The sequence below is a fragment of the Coenobita brevimanus genome, chromosome 95 (genome assembly GCF_032717465.1).
Source record: "Coenobita brevimanus isolate Jiangsu-jjx chromosome 95, ASM3271746v2, whole genome shotgun sequence".
Classification (NCBI taxonomy): Eukaryota; Metazoa; Arthropoda; class Malacostraca; order Decapoda; family Coenobitidae; genus Coenobita; species Coenobita brevimanus.
In genome coordinates this window covers 26,811,189-26,828,620 of record NC_137048.1, presented here as the reverse complement: position 1 = coordinate 26,828,620, position 17,432 = coordinate 26,811,189, and the positions used below count along the sequence as shown (strand labels likewise).

The window sequence follows — 17,432 nt, the reverse complement described above, 5'->3', positions numbered from 1 at the left end:
AGATGATACTGTTGTTAAGTGAAGACAAAGGGGAGCTGCAAGGCTTGGTGAATGAGTTTGGGAAAGTGTAAGAAAATGAATCTAAAGGTGAATGTAGGGATGAGTAACGTTATGGTCTTTGAAAGAAATGAAGTCAGTGAATGTACAGTGAGGTTGGATGAGGAGGAAATAGAAAATGTGAGTGCATTTAAGTACTTGGGTAGTGCAATGAGTAAGCATGGAAGTTTAGAGGATGAAGTGATTGAAAGTGTACAACAAGAAAGAAAGGTTGCTCGTTTCTTGAAGGCAGTGATAAGAAACAGGAAAGTGAGCATGGAAGTGAAAAAGTTACTACATGACAGTATTGTGATACCAACTCTAACATTTCGTTTCATTTTTGTAGGCTCCAACATGCTTGCATGTGTCGGCCTTGGTCGCCTAATGGCGGCTCTCCATGCTGCATGATCTATGGCAGCCTCCCTCTTCAGTCCCTTAACCCTGAGGTCACCGTTAATGACCAAGTCCTACGTCTTTCTCGGTCTACCCCTCACAACCCCACCCGCGATATTAACACTTCTCATCTTCTGCACCCAATTATCATCCCCCATCCTCTCCGCATGCCCAAACCATCTCAATCTACCTCTCCTCATCACAACATCAATACACTCCAGTTCCATCCTACCTCTCAACTCTTCCATCATAAACCCAGCGCCTCCAGGCCTGCACGCAGGGACGCACAGGACATCCACCTAATCATTGTCATTTCTGTACATTTGAGCCTGCGAATATCCTCTTCCTTTACTGCTCAGGTCTCACTACCATACAGCATCACACTCCTAACACATGTTGCATACGAAGACCCTTAGCATGTAGGGAAAGTCCTCTCAATGTCAGGAGAGGCAACAGCTCCCTGAACTTCTTCCAACCACTTCTCATCCTAGCCAAAGAGCTAGCTTAAGCCCCACCTCCAACACATAACATGTCTCCCAAATAACAAAACTCTTCCACACACTCAAGAGACTCACCAGCAAGTTCAATCCTTGCACGCCTAACAATCTCCACCCGCTCTCCCTGACACGCCGCACACACAAAATCAGCATTGTCTCGCAGTCTATCTCTAATACCACTACATCTCTTGTGCACCCTATCACAAACACTGCACAAGATGGAATTACTTCCCATGCCCTTGTGGCAAACTGCACATGGCCACTCTCCCTCTTCTCTGACTGTACAGCCACCAACCCTAGATATCATAACTTTTGCTTTATCTGCATTTACCCTTTAGCCCTTGTGCACCCTACCATCTCTCCACTTCCTAAATCTTTCCTCTGCCTCCCTTTCATTCACTGCAATCAACACCAAATCATCAGCATACAACATCTCCCACAGGAGTTCGTTTCTGAAGTCACGTGAGAGGGCTTCAAGTACCATGATAAACAACATGGGACTCAAAACTGACCCCTGATGCACACCAACATTCACGGAAAACTCATCGCTCAAATCTCCATTCACTCTTACCTGGGTGCGAGCACCCACATACATGGCCATAACCACTCTAACCAGCCACTCCAACCCAACCTCTCTCATTGCCCACTTCACCACCTCTCTCGGGACTCTGTCAATGGCCTTTTCCAAATCAACAAAAACAAATTACAGATCCCTCTTCTTCCCAATATATTTTTCCTGAAGCTGTCGAACAATGAATATGGCATCAGTGGTCCTCCTGCCTGGCATAAACCCAAACTGCATCTCATCAATATTCACTCTTTCTCTAATCATACCTACTAGAACTCTCTCCATTACCTTCATTATCTGATCTATAAGCTTTATACCTCTATAATTTCCTCTTTCCAGGGCATCACCCTTCCCTTTGTACACATTTCATCTGGGACAACACACTCATATATAATCATATTTATCAGGTCAGTGACTAACCTCACCCCTATATCTCCTGGGGCCTTCAACATTTTGGCAGTCAACCCAGACACACCTGCTGCCTTCCCCACATGCATCCTGCATATTGCCTCACTCACAGCAGCAACATCAATCAAAGGCCAAGGGCCAAATACTGGATCTGCTGGCTCCAAATCTTCCCTGTCCCAATCAAACTTCACATTCAATAACCGGCTATAATGCTCTTTCCATGCATCTTCAATATCTCCAATGTTCACCACTCCCTTCCTTCAACATTCTTCACACAGTGCTCACTTATAATATCCCGATTATCCCTCTTCATCTGATTTGCCACCTTAAATATCATATTTTTCTTTTCCCCATGATTTAGGTTATCAAATAAAAGTCTCTGTGACTCAGACTTCACCCTGTATACCTGTCTTCTAGTCCTACGCTTGGCAGCCAAGTATTCCTCCTTGTTACCACTCTTCTTCCATTCTCAGAAAAGCCTTCTTTTCTCCTTAACTGCAGCTTCTACACCCTCATCCCACCACCAAGTTACTTCATGTCTTGGTGGGCCTCTTGTCCAACTGCATATTACAGTACATCAGTAACTCTCAAGAGGTTGTTCTTGAGGGCTCTGTACCGTTCATTAACACCTCTGTCTACAGCTCCCTGTTCAGCCACCACTCTCCTCATCTCGCTATAGAAGGCATCCCTTACTGCTTGGTTTTCCAGCTTCTATATTTTCCTCCTAGGTACATAAGTCCTCTTTTTCATCACTCGTTCCTTAAGCATCACATCACAAATCAATATTTTGTGCTGTTGCACACACTCCTTGCTTCCTGTAACATCCCTCACTAACCTCGTATCATTCCTCCTGATCAGAAAATAATCTATCTGACTGCTATTTCCCCCAGCCTTGTATGTAATTAACCTACTCTCTCTATTTTCCTAAAATGTGTGTTGTACACAATCATGTTCATTGCCTCCCCAAACTCGAGTATCCTTTCCCCTTCTGCATTTCTTATACCATAGGCACATCCTCCATGTACTCCTTCATAACCTTGACCTGTTTCACCTACATGACCATTTAAGCCCCCTCCCAAAACCATTATCTCATCATCCCCCATACCACCTACTACACATATTAAGTCATCCCAAAATCTATCCATCTCTACCTCATCCAAGCCTGCCTGTGGAGCATATGCCGATATAACTGCAGTCGTCATTCCACCGAACAAAATTTTCACTACCAATATCCTATCGCTTACTCTCATAACATTCATACAACATTCCACCCATTTCTCCGCAACCAACACACCCACATCCCCATATCTGTCTGTCCCTCCCTGCCAAAACAACTCATAGTAGCAATCCTTCCCAACAATCTTTCTGGTTGATCCACCCCTGTACCTGACTTCCCGCAAACATGCCACAACCACCCACCTCCTACTGAATACCTCATCGATTTCCCCTGCTCTTCCCCTCAAACTTCCCACATTCCATTAACTCAGTCTCATCCCCCTGGGTGATTTAATGTCCTCAGGCCTGCTTTGAAGCTTATTCTTGTAGTTAGTCAAAGTCGGTAATAATAAAGGGGTTAGACATACCACAGGCCCCACTCACTGCACAGTCCCAGGTCCAGGCAATGGATCTGGGACCCCTAGCCCACCAGCTTACCGGTGGCTGTGGTAGTGGCCTCGGGTCACGCTGCCAGGACAGCTGCAGGGACACCCTCCAAGCACGCCTTGGCACTGAAACTGTCCCGCTATTATACACCCACTGATATCGCAGCCTCCTGGGGCCCTACTCCCAGGTTCAGACCCGTCTCTATTGGGCAGAAGCAGCAGTCTAGGAATCACAATGCCCTGTACCCTCTAGCAAAGGTTCGAGCCCCATCTCACCCCAGACCCATGATCTATGCCGGCGGAACCCCCATCACGCCCCCTGCAAAAGTCTGCCACTAGGTAGCGGGAGTAAAAGTTTTCTGGCCGCATGTCCTTACTGGCACCAACCCCTGTAACGTAGTGGGATACATTGTGTGAAATGAAGAGAGCATGTGGTGTAGTGCATAAGATAGTCAGAGGAAATGTTTGGGAGAGTATGCTGGTCTACTCTCCATGTTACTGTCACACTGAAAAGGTCAGCAAAGGGGGATTGCTAGATAGCTAGTGAAACAGGAGCTCCAGCTCTCCCTATCACCAGCATTCTCGTTCCCCTTGGGAGTACCACCCTGTTTGGCCTGTGCTACAGCCTCCTCCTCCATATGGAAGTGAAGCTTGGACCTTGTTGGAGGGATACATGTCAAGAGTGAGAGCAGTGGAAATGAATTATCTGACAGGAGCGTATGGAGTCAAATAGAGAGACGGACTGGCAAATGAGGAAGTGAAGGAGCATTGTGGTGTGGATGTGGATGTGATAGGATGCATTAGGAGAAACACACTAAGGTGGTTTGGCCATGTGGAGAGGATGAAGAGTGAGAGACTGATGAAGAGCGTGTATGTGAGTGTGTGTGTGAGGTGGAGGGGGGGAAGAGGGAGAAGGTGGCCAAGGATGAGATGGAGGGATGGAGTTGAAAGGTATATGAGAGAGGGGGTTGTGAGCTGGGAGCAGGGCAGTGAAATGGCAGGGGACAGGGTGACATGGAGGTGATTTGTTTCTGGCCACCCCTTACGGGATTAAGGCGTCTGGCAATAGATAGAATAGAGCTATCTATCTATCTATAGCCCAACGCCCTAATCCCACAAAGGGTGGCCGCAGACAAAACGCCTCCAAGTCGCTCTGTCACCCACCATTTGATTACCCTCCCCCCAACTCATCCCCCCCTCCCTCATATACCTCTCAACTCCATCCCTCCACATCATCCTCGGTCTACCCCTCCCTCTCCCTCCCTCCACCTCACCTACATACACCCTCTTAGTCAGTCTTTCATTCTCCATTCTCTTCACATGTCCAAACCACCTCAGTGTATTTCTCCTACTCTTCTCAACCACATCCACATCCACCCCACAACGTTCCTTCACCTCTTCATTCGTCAACCTGTCCCTCCACGTCACTCCACATGCTCCTCTCAAGTAACTCATTTCCACTGTTCTCACTCTTGATTTGTTCCCCTCTTGCAAGGTCCACGTCTCGCTTCCATACGTAAGGGTAGGGATCACAACACTATCATGCAGTGACTTCTTAACTTCCATACTCACCTCCCCATTTCTCATCACTGCTTTCAGTGTACCAACAACCTTCCTTCCCTGCCGTACCCTTTCACGCATTTCATCCCCCAAAGTTCCATCCTTACTCATCACACTACCCAAGTACTTGAATGTACTCACATTCTCCATATCCTCACCATCCAACCTCACTGCACACTCTGTGACTTCATTCCTCTCAAACACCATAACTTTACTTTTGTTTACATTAACTTTCAGCTTCCTCCTCCTACACACTGTCCCAAATTCATTCACCAAACCTTGCAACTCCCATTCATCTTCACTCAACAATACTGTATCATCAGCAAACAGCAACACCGGAATCTTCCAAATCTCACCCTCATTCATTAGAGCCATCCCCACATCCACTGCCCTACCTTGCACCTCCTTTACAACCCCATCCATGTATATATTAAACAGCCATGGAGACATCACACAACCCTGTTTCAGTCCCACATTGAGATCAAAGAACTCACTCAGCTCACCATCCACTCGCACCGTAGTCCTAGCTCCCTCGTACATACTCTTCACAGCACTCAACAATTTCCCCTCCACTCCATATATTCTTAATACCTTCCACATACCTTGCCTATCTATTCTGTCATAAGCTTTCTCCAAGTCCATGAAGGCCGCATACACTTTCCTTCCCTTCTCTAGATACTTCTCCACTAAACATCTTAGAACAAATATCTGATCTACACACCCTTTTCCCTTCCTAAATCCCCCTTGTTCTTCTCCAACTAGCTCCTCTGTCATATGCCTAACCCTATCAATGAGTATTCTACCATATATTTTACCAGTCACACTAAGAAGGCAAATACCCCTATGGTTACCACATACTTCTCTCTCCCTTTTCCTTTATATAAAGGAACAATTATACCTGATTTCCAGTCCTCTGGAACCCTTCCATCTTCCCAAGCCAATCTACACAACTTTCATATCCACTCCACAACAATCTCACCCCCATACCTAAGCATTTCACCACACACTCCATCAATTCCTGGGGCCTTTCCCAACTTAATCTTCTTCATCGCTTCCACTACTTCCACCCTACTGATCTCTTCCTCCCTCCTCTCATCTCTTCTTCTCCCAGCCATTCCCCAACCACTTATACTCGCACTGCTCTCACTATCTACATTCAACAAATCCTCAAAGTGCTCCTTCCATCACCTCAATTTCTCTCTCTTCTCCACCAACAATCTACTATTCCTATCTTTCACTCCCCTACTATTTCCTCTTTCTCACTGCCTTACTTTCTTTACCTCCTTCCAAAACAATTTCTTACTCTCCCTCCATTTCACACTCAGATTCCTCCCAAACTCTTCATCCACTTTCTTCTTACTCTCCTTCACCAGTCTCTTAACCTCCCTTCTCCTGCTCACATACACCTCTCTCTTCTCTCTCTCATCTTCTTCCCTAATAGAATAGACACAATCAATTAAACTAAAATGTCACACTTGGAATATGATAAAGTAAGATTTAGAACTTAGAATATAAGAAACTAAAATGTAACCCTTTGAATAAACACTGAGTCACACCTCGGTCAGAGTTCGACTTACTGGAAATTCCGCCTTCTGCAGGGTCAATTTATTGAGGTTTCATTGTACCGTACATGATGAATGACTTCGTATGAATCAGGTAGAGTTGCAACCAGATATGTAAAACCACTACATTTTGTGACTTTTCTGCCAAGCTGGCAAAACTGGCAAGGACCAAGCAGGGCAAACAAGGGGACAGTGCAGGCCACACAAGAAAGACCGGAAGGGGTTGTGCGGGTGGGAATAACGTGTCATGTAGAACCCCATCGATGCTTTCCAGCAAGTCTCTGACGTCTTTGAAGAATAACCATCAGCTCTCCACAAATAACTGACCTCAGCAAGAGCAAACCCCATCATGAGGGAGGGACTACTGTACTATGGCCAACGATTCTCTGAGGACCTGAAGCGGTGGCATCTTCCTCTTGGGTCTACCCCCCAGAGGCTGTCAAAGAGAAGAGGAGGACAGCATGGGGGCCAAACCACCGCAAACCTCCCTGGCCCCTCATGGGGCCCGAGTACCTGGGAGTGGCTTCGGTCGCACGGGCAAGTACCACATCTCCCAACACAACACACACAACAACACCGTTTTTTCTACACCGAGAAATGACTCCCAGGCTGTCATTTCTTGACGACTTCTTCTAGCCGGGGACATTGAGAGCAATCCAGGACCCACCAACAAATACATATGTCCAACATGCTCAAAACCTATCACGTCGAGCCGACAGACAAAGGGTTCAGTTCTGTGCAATTCCTGCAAGAACTGGACCCATTACACCTGCACAACACTTGCATCCAGAAAACATTACACAAACACCTGGACCTGCTCTCTTCCTCCCACCCACTAACCCCCCCACCAATCCTACTCCAACTTCATTTACACCTCCACAGCCAAACCCACCGATCCTTGCCACACCATCCAATCCCCCAACTCCTCCCATTCCAACCCATCCTAATCCACCTCAACCCTTACCTCCATCACAACCTCCTCCTACCCCTTTCCCTCCACCCACACCACATCTCCCCCCCGTGTTGCAGCAAACAACACACATCGCACACACAACATAGAAATCCTTCAGTTAAACACAGATGGCATAAACACCAAAAAACAAGAACTCACACAATTCATCAAACAACAGAACATACACATTGCCATCTTGCAAGAAACAAAACTACACAGAGCGCAGAAAACACCGACATTTCATAACTTCACCATCATTTGACAAGACCAGGCCGATGGCGGTGGCAGTGGACTCATCACCCTGGTACACAAATCCATCAACTTTGCAGATACCAGTGCACACACAGTCGCTTCTCCCCCCACATGACATCACAACAGAAATACAATCAATTAAAATATGCACTGGTAACAAATCACACATAACAATCGCTAACGCATACATTCCCCCCCAATCGTCCCCCACAGTACCACACAATTACTCTCCACTGATACACCACATCACTAACATACCCAACATCATCCTGGGTGGTGATTTCAACGCCAAGTCGTTGGCCAAACAATTACTCTCCACAGATACACCACATCATTAACACACCCAGCATCATCCTGGGTGGTGATTTCAACGCCAAGTCGACGGCCTGGCATGTCAACAAACTTGACACAGACAGAGGGATGGTACTACAATCCCAGACAGATCAACTTTTCATACTGAACAATCTAGACCAACATACCCATATCCCACATCAAGCCCTCTTCCTCCCATCATTCCCAGACATAACCTTCTGCTCCCCAAATCTCGCCCCCACTACATCCTAGAGAGTGGTCAAAATTCTGATCACCTCCCAATCATCATCACTACCAAAACCAGAATCACCCCAGCTGGCCACAAACACATACACTAATTATAAGACAGCCAACAGGGAGGCCTTTGTAACTGAAACAGAACATTTCGAAACACTAAACAGTACACCCATCAGACATCAAAACTGCTGTGCACACTTTCAGTACAATTATACAAAACACAGACAAAAGACACATCCCTACAGGCAACAGAAAGAGACACAACCCCAACTTCACACCAGAAATTCAAGGCCTCATCAGACAACGGGTCACACTGCGACACTTCCCAACACCCCATACACAAAACACCGTACAACAAATACAAGAATGCAACACTCAAATAAACAATAAAATATCAAAACAGCAAACACTAAACTGGAAAAATTACCTCCAAACACTTGACCACAAAACAAACATCAGCAAACTCTACAAAACACTAAATAGCATCACACTTTCCAACAGCAACACCACACAATCACACGCTGCCATCACAACAAAAGACACCATACCATCAAATAAACAACAAGCAAATACTCTCATCAATCACTTTTCACAAGTCAGCCATCTAAACCCCCATCCGGAAGACCGACGTATCATCCGACGTAAGAGACAGTTCCCCACAGACCTAGACTACGCACCTTTCACTTATAACCAGACGAAGCACATCATTAACAACCTTAAGCACTCATCTGCCTGTGGACCAGCCAACATAAGCAACATTCACCTTAAACATCTTGGACCACAAGGCATAAAAGCACTAACCAACAAATCAAACTACAGCTACTCACACAACATAATACCCACATCTGGAAGCATGGCATTATCATCACTATCCCTAAACCCAACAAAGACCCCACATTACCCTCCTCACACCGCCCCATCACACTCCTCTGCACCCCCTCTAAAGTCAGTGAACGACTGGTACTAAAACTACAGTAGTCACGCCCCACATTCCCCTAGCTCAGTCACAACATGGCTTTAGGCCACTACACTCCACAAACACCCTTTTTACAGACCTTACACAGAGAGTTTTCAATGGCATGAATTCAGCTAGGCCACCACATAGAACACTCTTAATCACACTAGACATCAGCAAAGCTTTTGATGCCATCCCCCGCCACAACCTCACAAACAAAATACTCAACACAAAAATGCACAATAACACAAGAAGATGGCTGGCAAACTATATGGCAGGCAGATGTGCACACGTAACATTTGCCGGTCAGTCTTCTAACATCAGAAACTTCACAAACAGCATCCCCCAAGGATCTGATTTGTCCCCTACACTCTTCAACCTGTACATGCACGACATACCCACATCCCACACACCACAGATACACATAGCTTCCTATGCAGATAATATAACACTTACATGTATGCACCAAAACGCAAACACAGCTGCACACATCATCCAACCTTACCTCAACACATTACACGAATGGTTCACCACAGGCTCAAAATAGCCCCAGCCAAATCTACAGTGAACCTTCTCACAAACTGAACAGCAGAACACAGTCACATCCCACACCTCACCATAAACAACACTCCCCTACCACACACACACACACACACACACACACACACACACACACACACACACACACAAAACCCTTGGTGTAACATACAATACATCAATGTCATTTAAACAACAAATCACAAACATTAAAAATAAAATAACACCAAGACTCAATGCCCTGAGGTCACTTGCCCATACAACATTCAGACACAACAAAGAAACCACCACCACAGTATACAAACAATACATACGTTCAGTGATGAATTATGCAAGCCCTGTCTGGGCTCCTAACCTTACCAAAATGCACTACAACACTTTACAGACCATACAGAACAAGGCCCTAAAAATAATCACAGGCTGCACAGCTACTACACCCACAGACCACTTACATCAAGAAACCAAAGTCCTCAAAGTCAAGGATCACCTAGACATGAGAGGCACCCAGATTCTTGCTGCAGCCTCCACAAACCCACAACATCCACTATATTACATGACAACACATCCACCCACACCAAAGAACATCAAAACAACACCCAGCACACGATTTCATTCACAAATACTGTCATCTTTCCCCCCTCACCCACCTCAGACTAGCTTCCAGAAGCATATCCACACTCAAATCACTCACCACTCCATTCAGTCACTTAAAGACAGCACAGCTGCATGCACGGCCTCCTGACATCCATCCTTCTGAATCCTATCTTCCTCGATTGGACAAGGTCCACCTGGCCAGGCTGAGATGTGGGCACCATCCAGCCCTCTTAAGCTACCACAAGAGGCTGGATGACTCAGTTGCTGATGCCTGTCCAGGATGCAACACAGCACCCCATACTATTAACCCCTAAAACGCGGATCGTCGCGTTTGCGACGCTCGGCCAACAGGGCAGGACGGCGGGTCGTCGCGTTTGCGATTTTAGTAAATTTTGAATAACCGCGGGCAAGCAGGCTCCAGCTGGTATTGTCTATCAGTACCACCACCCTCTAGCTACAACTAGCATACTTTACCTTTGTACTACTGACCTCAGTTGTTGCCAAATATCACGTTTTCCCCCCGTCCCCCCCCCCCACCACGGCCCGGCCAGCCTGGCTGTGATACATGGCAGCGCTCTGAGCGCTCAGAACTGTAAATCTGCGATCTCCTCTCACAAGCAGTTTATGCTACTAGGAAACGCTTGTTTCCCCAGTTGTAACACTAGCTTTTTTTCTCACGGTTTGCCTCTGTTTAGCGTCAGTTTACTGCAGGCTTTCAAAGTGAGATTATGGCGAGTTCTAGCTCTTCCCAGTCAGTGCAAGCGGCCAACAGGAACGAGAATAAAGTGGCAGACGTAAGGCAGAATAAAAAGCGTGCCGTGGTGATCTTTTGGGAAGTAATATGATTGAAAATAATGTAGTATACATGTTTTTAGCTGTGAAAATGGAAATGTTTGTTGAGTGACAGGAAGACCGCCGCCACAGTGCATGTCGGCCGTACGCTCCGTTGATTTTAGCCTTATTTTCAGTGCTTATTGTACAAATACGGATTCCTAACTACCTTTACGTTGTAGTATAAAGTTTACTGTGACAGAATGAGGCTGTGGTAGAGGGGAAACCGGGTTGCTGGAGGTGTGAAAGTGAAGATTTGGTTACCCAACTTTGCAAGTCTCCACAAGTCCTTGGGTAGTCCACGAAGGCTCAACACCTGTCTCTGGAGAAAGCTGAATGTAAGTACTATCTGCCATACCAAGTATAATGTTCTAGGGTTAATCTCTGACTTTTGGCGAATATTTTCCTACAGGTACTCAGACCGCGATACAACCCCGCCACTCGGGGGGGAACGACTGTACACAGCCGCGTTTTAGGGGTTAAGCACATTATGGAAGACTGCATTACACACAATCACCTACACCAACACAACGTACACTCTTTGAGAGCTCTGTGGGAAAGTCCGGCTTCGGCTATGGCCTTCCTAATGGACTCGGGGCTGTTCGGCCAGACTGCCTAGGGAACTACTACTACTATTACGATACTCTGAGTGAATTTTTCTTGCAGTTATGGGCTATCTTCTGGACATGAACTCACCTGACGTCAGGTATTTGCACTTCTCTTGTAATCTTTAAACATCTTGAAAATTATTTGTCCTAAAGCAAATGTAATAACCCATCCACCCTGCCATGCCAATCCCCCCTCCCATCAGATAGGGTAAGGTCGCCATTTCGAACGTACCTACTCCATTTCGAACGCGATTTTACAGAAACAACTCCCCCCGAAATGCCAGTGGCTTTATGCTAATGGACTATGTCTCAAAAATTACTTTAGTCATCCTGCTATGTCCACACAAACAATCAACTACTGATTTTCGTTTTGAAATATGCCACAATTTTTTGTGCGAAATTATGTCCAAAAAGGGAAAACTCCTTAGCCGAAACGTAACAGTGGTAGCTGATTTCAGACCAGGTTTAAAGTGCGTTCAATTAGGATCTTCCGTTTTCTTTTGTTTCAGGGTGATAGAAGGAGAACGGAACTGCAGGGGGGTGTAAAGAAAATGGAGGAAACATGAGAGATGAAAGGGGAAGGGATGTGCGTCCGAATAGGGAATGAAATTAATACTTTTTCCAATTCGAATGCCAATTTTTCAACTTGATGCAAGAGGGACACAAGCCACATTATAAGACAATCTGGGCCTCGCCCTAACAGAGAACGATATTAGGGTGCCTCTTCCGTGAATTGTTATTATGCCATACTCACTCAAAGTTGGGCTAGACTAGCTCCACATCGAATGCACTGCGCAAGTTCCTTTACGTACGTGCGCTCAGATAAGAGTGCATACGTACTGATAAGGACTTGCGCTAGGCGTCCGATGTGGAGAACAATTATTACTTAGCAAGGACCCTTCATGAACCCAATATAATTTTGTATGGCCTCCCACCTAACTCAACCCACCTTCTGCAGCCCCTAGATGTGGCAGTTTTTGGTCCGTTAAAGAAACAATGGACAAGAGCAGTAAAATGCTGGGAAGAAGAAAATAATGATAAAGTCTTAACACAGATTAACTTTGCTCAGGTGTTCCTACCTGTTTATTACAGAAGCTTCACTGCTGAGAATATAAAGGCTGGATTCAGGAAATGGGGACTGGTGCCATTTAATCCAGACAGTCCCGATTATGCCAAACTACAGTCAGCTGCGGCCCAGAGCGAGCACAGTTCTAGTATTTTTGAAGGTGTTGATCAAGGAGGCTTTAAGGAAGCTTCAGCCCAAACCACACCAGTACTAGTGATCAACAGAGGAGTCCAAACAAAGCCTTCCACATGTGTGACCACTGAGTATGAACACCAGGAGTACTTCAACTTCAGGGGCTCTGTGTGTGATATGGTATTAGAATGTAAATGCCATTCTGCACTTCTCAAAGAGTACAAGCACACCCCCTTCACAGTGTGTGCAGTACCTGAATTTACAAAAACTCGACCCAGCAATCAGGAATCACAGACTCCTTCCTCAAAAATCTCAAGTACATCAGAAAGTCCTGCATCGAGTAGGGATGCCAGTATTGCTAATACACCTACCACTTCAAGACCATCACGACAAAGCACAATCAGTCCTGCCATGATGTCCCACTTATTCTATCCTGAACGCAGAGCAGGACGTGGACCTAAAACTGTTAAGAATGTACTAGACAGAGTTTTCTCTATTTCTTCCCAAAGGATGATTGATGAAATGAAGAGAGCTAAGGATGCAAAAGAGGCAGAAGTGGGGAAGAAAAGAACACACATAAAGAGGACACAAAAAGAAAACACAAAGAAAAAGAGAAGGAAATTAGCAAGCTCCAACACTCAGCACATGCAAGACATGACCCCAGATGTGAATAATGATGAACCTCAGCCAGGACCATCCAGAGATGAAAGGCCTCTACCAGTACCTGCCTGTAGATCAATACCTGTCAACCGACCGTACAGCCCTGAACTCAGTGTGAGGGGTCTGCCTACCTCAGATGAAGAGGACGACAGAGTCAGTAATTTCATTGCTCTCTTTCACACACACATGGCTATGAACAATTTCCCATTCAGGAAGAGTGTGATTGCTACTTTCTGCCTCATGAGTGCCTTGATATTGTTTTCCAGCCACTTTCTACCTTTACAAAAAGATTTTTGTCAAAAAATTGTTTTTTTTACTCCATTGTCACGTAACCGGAAAACGGACGTCTGTGGAACAAAAATCATTAAAACAAAAATACTCAAGAAGCCTTGGTCTACAACTTAATCAAAGGTGAGTTAATTATCTTTATTCATTTCCATAATATAGGGCGCATCATACGATTTGGAAAATATGCGTTCACATTAGGGATTTTCAAAAAAATTCGAATGCATTAACACTGAAAATAAAATACTGTATTGCAAAACCAATGAAGACATTTTATTTTGCATCATACAGAGGATAATATAATCATTTCTCAGTACACTAAGCATTTAAATAAGAATCTAGGTCACAAAATGTATTTTTGGTAAAGTGCGGAAGCAAAATATATACGATTTTTTGCGTTCGAATTGGCGAACTTACCCTAATACCAATTTCTAACTAACCCTAACATCTGTTTTCCCTTTTTAACTAATCCTAACACCTCTTTCTAATGTAATAAGGGTGGATCCCCTTGGGCTAGGATCAATGGACCATAAAGCTCCGCAGGGCAAGGAGAGATCCTTTGGAGAGACTGCTGCATCTCTCACCAGAAATACCCTACCCTGGTGTGGGCTCAAATTCCCAACTCTAAGGTAATGAAGTGTGAGTGCTACCACTGAGCTATTCTGGCCCCATGCTAATGTAACAGATGGCTATGACCAAAATAAAAAAATCTTGCAAAATAATGAAACTGATACCCCCTGTCACCCCAGACCCCATCAGATAATACTACATTGTAACCAATCCTTGCATCAAATAACACCATTTTCTAACTAATCTTAACACCTCTAGCAAACTTAACTGAAGGTTATAACAACAACATCAACAATAATACTAATAATAATAATCATCATCATCTGGACCTCCTTTCCCACCCAAGGGCAGGGTGAGGAGTAGCAATGTCCAGACAGCCCAAAGTTGCCCGATCCAATGGGCCACGCTTCCATTCACTCATCATTCAAGCCCCCGGAAACCATGAAAACCGTTCATCCTACGGCAAAAACAATGATACTCATTCCCAATCAGATGGTATCATCTTCTAACACAGCAGACCTGTAGCTACTGCCAGATGCCATTTCATTTCATTTTTTTTTTTTTTTCCCTGATGACTTTCCTCCATATTACTATCTGAGTAATAAATTTCCACATGCATCCTGACAGAGGAGCTTGTTTTGATGGCCAAGCCTGTCCGGTATTATTTTGGAAATGCACCCAAATAAATGACAAAAAAAATATATTTACTGCACTCATCTAACACTTTAGACAATTCTAAGCATTTCTCTTCTATGGCACTTTCGTCAGAAATCACACACTACTGAGTTATTAAATTTACAATGTAATTAATTCCCTGGGACAGACAGATCCTTCCACTGCAGTAGTCCAAGAGCTGTGTGTTTGTTTGAATGTATGATGTGTGTGGGTTTATAAAGTGCATGTATGGGTGGACCAGAGCACATGAGCCGGTTCAAGCCAACCAGATTCATATCCGCCAGCCAATCAAACGGTAGGATTTCAAATTGAATGTTGCTCCCATGCTTGGGCCTGTGGGGTATGAATTTCAGTTTGTCTCCAGCCGTGGCAAAGTGTGAAGGCTGCAAATTGCATTACTTTGATGCTATATCACAATTTAACAAGACAATAAAGCTATGGCCTTCATGCAATCGCATGGAGTTATACCCTCAACATCCCCAAAGCGCCCAACTCAAGGGAAAATTCTTATTTTTTGTGAGGACGAGGAACCAATTCATGGACTGTCTTCACAGTAAATTGGTAGGTAAATACTCAGGTCTAGGCTGGATAGGTCTATTTTGGATAGGCAGAGATTGGTTACCAGAAGGTAAGGTAAGGTTTGGTTAGGTTCAGTTGGTTTAATAATGAAGCTTAAAGTTTTTTTCAAATTTTTTTGGGGTGATTTATTTGATTCTGATTTGCAATTCTACTGTGAGTCATTCGTTTTGTGTGTTTCCCCCTCCCTAAAACCCCAGCTTCCACAGGTCCCCCATTATTGATGGGGGGGGGGGGGAATAACTCAAAAACGATTGATTTCTGACAGAAACAGATACCAGATTCATACGAAACAAACTAAAAACCTTCAGAAAAATATATTTTTAAGCTTTTTAACCTGCCGCGTGCTAGTGACGTTTTAAAACAGTCTGACATAATTCCGCGGCCAGTGCCAATGCCGTTTTAAAACAGTTTAAAATAAAAAAATTCACTGTGACTGCATTTTTCAAGATTTGTGGGTTAAAATTGGCAGGCATGTACGGTAACTGTTCCTCTATCATCCCCTAGGCTGTCAAGGCCATACACTCACCCACTCCTCCCCTCACGCTCACTCTGCCTGTGTGCCTTACCCAGTGCTGTACATAGTGAAGGCATTTTGTAAATATTTTCATGTAAGTGTAAGTTATAAATATTTTCTTGTAAGTGTAAGGACTATATACTGTAGTTAAGTCATGTTGTAAATACCTTCTTGTAAGTGCCAGGACTGTACGTAATGAAGTCAGGTTGTACCAATCTTCAAGTGTACGATAATGCATTCACAGTGAGAAAGACACGCAAATTGAGATAGATGTTGAAGTAATAAGTAATTAGAAAAGTGTACTGAACATTGCTATACGTTCCCAGCATACAGTAAATACCTGAGTATACCTTACATAGCAAACGGCTTTCCCTAACCTACGTGGCAAGCGTGAGAGCGACTATACCTGTATACAAGTATGCAGGACTCAATAAAACCCATTTCTGAGCCTCGGCGAGCATATTAATGGTGAAATTCGTTGTTTCCACATCAAAATCTATCATTTTAGAAAAAAAAAAAAAAAAAACGGCCGACACTAGGGCGACCCATAGGGCTAAAAACAGCTGGCACGCGGCGGGTTAGGGTGTTGGGTGCATTTTCAAAAATTTACTGCCTGACCTTCCCAAGTGTTTTTGTATCTGATACAATAAACCCTTTTGACTTTAATTTGGCATAAAACGGTCATCTCTTTACCTGAAAGCTGAGAGAGATTAACACTGGAGAGTGATGCTAATCAGGAAGTGTTAAGACTGGGACGCACACAGGTTAACGGTTATTTTGCCACAGAGAACAAAAACCACAGCCAAACTGAAATGAAAACTTTTCGTAAGATTGATTTTTAATTAATTTAAAATGTTCAAGTACTGTATATGTTTTGATATTTCCTCACTGTCTTCCGTATCTGTATGATATCTGCATGAACAATTATTAACTGTAAGCATAATTTTCCCTATAAACATCTACCTAACCATGTGTGCTGCTTTTCCCCATTTATCCTTAAGATGCGCCCATATTTACCAATTAAATGAAGGCGGGGTATTTGTCAGGG

General features: G+C 44.5%; 1 protein-coding gene across 1 annotated transcript in view; it reads right to left on the bottom strand.

Moving 5' to 3' along the window:
- Positions 1-15,326: 15,326 nt before the first annotated feature.
- LOC145413262 (uncharacterized) overlaps positions 15,327-17,432 on the bottom strand; it is a 142,891-nt gene continuing 140,785 nt past the window's right edge. Inside the window, exon 17 of the mRNA XM_080282991.1 lies at positions 15,327-15,339. The gene's annotated coding sequence lies outside the window, so the exon portion shown is untranslated. The remainder of the gene's footprint in view (positions 15,340-17,432) is intronic.